A 4422-nucleotide genomic window follows, 5' to 3' on the forward strand; every position below is an offset into this window, starting at 1 on the left:
GCAGCGACAGGTCATCAAACAACACACGTGTAGCTATAACTTATGGTCTGGCAGAGCCAGGCAGGATTCTTTTCAAACTCTGCTTCGTGCTCAGGAATCCAGTCTCTTAGGCAGGTTCTGGGGGAAGTGACGTGAAAAATACAATCACAGAATCACAGGTCGGACGATGCATGGAGAATTTGTCTTCCTAGAGTTCAGAGAAGTCTACAGCTGAGGACTGAAGGGCTTACCATCCTCGTGTGCTCCGGCGGTTCCGTGGAGGCTGGAACACTGATTTAGGTGAGAGTTTTCGACAGGAGAACTCTATTCAGTAGTGAGGACAAACATCCAGATCCAGATCAAGTTATAAAACATTTCTCGCACCCCAAAAGGGTAAAGCTGCTTGAATTTAACCTTTTTCTTTTAGGTGAAAGTGGCACCTCCTCCCCTGACCCGCCCTCACGGAGGCGTCTCCGCCCACTCCCAAAAGGCAGCGTGGATCTTCGCCTTCTCTACTCACCAGGTTCCCTTCAAAGGGAAAGGCCCTGGCGCTCCGTCCCACTTTTTCTCTTCCGCATCCCTCGGGCACCGCCCACCGCCAACTAGTTTGGGCCCCATCTCCAGGCCCCGCCCACCTCCAGCCTCCTCCCGAACCCCATCGCCCTTTGGGTCACGCCTCCTTCCGGCTCCTCCCCAGAGTGGCCACCTTTGGGCCCCCTCCTCCCGGCTCAGCTTCCGGGCCCGCCTCCTTCTGTCCCGCTTCAGTCTTTCCTCCGTTTGGGGCTTCTCTTCAGCCCCGCCTCCAACGCGCCCCGTTAAGGGCCCCTCCTCCCCCAACCTCGCCCGGGCCTCCCTCCACCCTTGACTCCTCCTCTGGGCAGGCCTCCCTTTAGCCCCGCCCACACCCCCTCCTTTCAAGCCCGGCTCTGCGAGGCCGCCAATGTCTTCCATACTTGTCTCGCGCGCCTCTCTTCACTGCATCATCACTCTCTCAGACCCACCCTCCTTACGCTCGGTTCCAGTGTAAACCAGTCTCTCCTCCCGCCCTAGCCCCGCCTCCTCAGGGTCCCACTTCAGTCCTTCCTCCCTGTCAGGCCCCTCCCCGACCCCTCCTTCCTTTTCTCCCAGCCGTAGCTCTGGACCTTTCCAAAGCTAGGTTGAGGGGGTAGGAAGAGCCCCTGCGCCTCGGGGGCCGGGCTGTGTTACGGTGGGGCTGCGGACTCCTCGCGCTTGAGTCGCCAGGCCCGTCTCTGGAGACAGAGGCGGGGGCAGGGGGTGGCGGGGCCAGGGCCGGAGTGGCGGGCGGGGCCGAGGTGAGGGAAGCCGCTCCGGACACCCCCACCCCGGCACGCCTCAGTGGTGCCGGCCAAAGGAAGGACTGGAGACTGCGGGGCTCGCGCCGCTGTCAGTGCGGCGGGGTGCGCGAGCAGCTCGGCGCAGAGTGGGCAGAGCAGAGAGAAGCTGAGGGGGCGGTAGCGGCGGCAGCGACTCCCGCGCGTGTATTCAGTTCCTCACGCTGCGGCCGGGGCCGCCTTCTTCCTCCCTCCCTCGCTCCCTCCCTTCCGCCCCCGAGTGCGGCGGCACCGCCTCCTTCCGCGCCGCGCGGCTTCCTCCAGACCTCTCAGGGCGGGTGAGTGGGGGCCGAGGGCGTCTCCTTAAAGGTGTGGGGAGGGGGTGCTCCTTGTTCCTTTTCGGTCACCCACCTTTTCGCGCCGGTCGCTGCCTATTTTTAGAAACTCTTTTTTTCGGCCGTTCGGGGAGTCCCGGGAGCTGGAGTAACTCCCGGCACCCTGCCCCCGCACCTTCCCTCCACCCGGGCCTGCCGCCCTGGGTCCCGGCAGCCCTGGCGTTCCTTGCCCGCCTCCTCCCCGCGGGTCGGACCTGGGCTGGGAGTTGGCGGGGTGGGCCCGCGCCCGCTCGGAAGTTGGAGTCTTTTGTGTTCGCGCCCCGCCCCGCCCGGCGAGGGGAGGAGGGGGTAGCGGAGGCCGCGCTGGGGAGGCCTCGGGCGGGCCGGGTCCCGGTTCTGGCCTCGGCCCCGGGTTTCTTCCGGCTCTTCCTCTCGGGCTGGGTCTGCGGGTTCCCGGAGGCGATCAAAACTGGTCCCGCCTCGCTCCCTACTGGCCTGAGCGCCTCCTCGGCCCCCTTTCCCGGTCCTGGGCTTGTTGCACACCTTGGGCTCATAGAGGAAGAACAGCAGGCCCTCGAGCTGGGGCCGTGTTCCGCGCTTCACGCAGCCTTTTCGCCGCCGAGCCTCAGTTTGCCTTTCAGTGAACAGGGAGAAAGAATGTCGCCTCGTAGGGTGTTTGTGGATTCAGGGAGGAAACTAATGTGTGCGAGAAGTGTTTAATACCAACAGGTAACATTTAATGGATTTGACTCAGGAACTTCGCAAGCCTTATTTCATAGAATGCTCACGACGGTCTTCTGAGGTTATCCCCATTTACAAAAGCAGCAATCAAGGCGGAGAGAGGTTAAGTAATGTGTTCTAAATCACAGGTAGGAGCCACAGAAGTGTGAAGCCGTGGTGCTGGTACCTGTTATTTATTTCTTAGTGTGAACTTGTGTAATCTCTTAGTGCAGAACCGATTTTGAGTCACATCGTTAGTTGGGATACCTAACTAACTCCGTTCTCCCTGATTCCTTGCCCGTTAGAAGCTGATGGATGCAGAGGACTCCAGATCTCAAACACAACTGAAGTTCCCTGGGGTTTTGGCTCAGGGAAGGTGTAAGTCGTTTAAAGCAGTGAGGTTCATCCGTTTTTTGTTTTTTGTGACTTGTTCCTCCCACCAAACCTTGCTTGTTCTCTATAGGGTTTAGATTTATAGCTCCTGGTTGGGGGAGGGGGAGCAGAAAGTGGTTCAAGTCAATTGCTTCAACTCCCTGCCTTCAAATAGAGATTTATTTCTCTTATTTTCAGATAAGGCCCAGAGGGGTAAACGTGAACTAAAATTAACTTTGGTAAGTGTTCTAGTTTTCCAGTGTGTTTGATCCCTGGTGTCTAAAGATCAGGTAGGGGAGTTCCTAGGCCAGCTCTTGCCATGTCTCCTGATGTGTGCTTTAGTTCTTTGGAGTCTGGAGGTCTGCTGTACTGTCCCCTTTCCAAGATTCTGGGTTTAAAAGTAGTGGTATGTAGGACCTGGAAGGGGTCTTATCTGGTCTAACTTTTTTTATCTGCCTTTTCCCTCTTTCCTGTTAACTGAATCTTGGAAGGGGGAAGTAAGTTGTCTAAATTCACAGACTGCTTTAGTGACAGAATCACAACTGGAATTCCAGTCTTCTGACTTCCAGTGCAGTAATATTTTTATTTCTACTGTACTCTGCCACCTTTTGAAAGGGCACTAAACTACTTATTCAGGTCTGAAGACCAAGAATCCCAAGTAACTTGAAATCACAAAGAAGTTGTTTAGTCCCAGCATTAAAAGGAGGCCAGGTTTTGTGCACAGGAGTACCAGTTCTCATAAGTCACCACTGTTATTTTATAGTACTTTATTTATGGTTTATAGTTTTCTTTTATATCTGTTACCTGATTTCATTTCTCATCCAGTTCTGTGAGGGAGCTCTCAGAGTTTGGTTTATATCTCCTTTTTACAACTCTAATTGAGAATTAAGACATAGCAAGGTTAGGGCACTTGCCTTACTTAGATCACCGGATTAACAAGTGGTGAGTACAGGGCATCTCTCATGGACAAAGGATTTGATTTGATGTGGCATCATGAACTCAGTCACTCATTGTGGCTCTCTGAGCCTCAGTTTCCTTATCTGTAAACTATCACAGGGTTGGGTGGGGACTATGAAAAAATGGCTATGAAAGTGCATTGTAGTAGTAGGCTAACATTTATTAAGTACTTTCCATGTACCAGTCACTGGATTAAGGACTTTCTAAGGAGTATCTCATTTAGTCCTCAGAGCTACTGTATGAATTAGGTATATTATTAAATTCCTTTTGCAGAAGAAGAAACAGGATTAGAGAGGTTACATGACTTGCTCAGGATCATGTAATTGATAACTGCAGACAATATAACTTTAAAGCTGGTATGCTTTTATTTTTTTGTAAAAATACATGTAAGATAAAATTTACTATTTTAACTATTTTTAAATGTACAGTTCTGTGGCGTTAAATATATTCACATTGTTGTGCAACCATCACTACCATCCGTGTCTAGAACTTTTTCATCTTCCTCAGCTGAAACTCTGTATAAACACTTCCTCTCCTCTCCCTCCTGGCAACCATCATTCTATTTTCTGTCCTTGTGAATTTGACTACTCTAGGTACTTCATGTAAATGGAATCATACAATATTTGTCCTTTTGTGACTGGCAAAGCTGGTACTCTTAGTGCCTCCCTTAATCCCTAGGTGCTCTGAAAATGCAAAATGATTATTAGTTCTCATCTGCAGTAAGGTGTGGCATGCAGCTCCAGAGCAAGAACCTAGGCCTGGCTGTC

At 52.7% G+C, this 4422-nt stretch overlaps 1 protein-coding gene across 4 annotated transcripts in view; it reads left to right on the top strand.

Moving 5' to 3' along the window:
• The first annotated feature begins 1303 nt into the window (after positions 1–1303).
• RALY (RALY heterogeneous nuclear ribonucleoprotein) overlaps positions 1304–4422 on the top strand; it is a 79735-nt gene continuing 76616 nt past the window's right edge. Inside the window, exon 1 of one of the 4 annotated variants that reach the window (XM_024743191.1) lies at positions 1304–1609. The gene's annotated coding sequence lies outside the window, so the exon portion shown is untranslated. The remainder of the gene's footprint in view (positions 1610–4422) is intronic. The other 3 variants (XM_024743189.1, XM_024743192.1, XM_024743193.1) reach the window with 3 other exon arrangements.

This window comes from Neophocaena asiaeorientalis, unplaced genomic scaffold, assembly GCF_003031525.2.
Source record: "Neophocaena asiaeorientalis asiaeorientalis breed wild unplaced genomic scaffold, Neophocaena_asiaeorientalis_V1.1 scaffold82, whole genome shotgun sequence".
Lineage (NCBI taxonomy): Eukaryota > Metazoa > Chordata > Mammalia > Artiodactyla > Phocoenidae > Neophocaena > Neophocaena asiaeorientalis.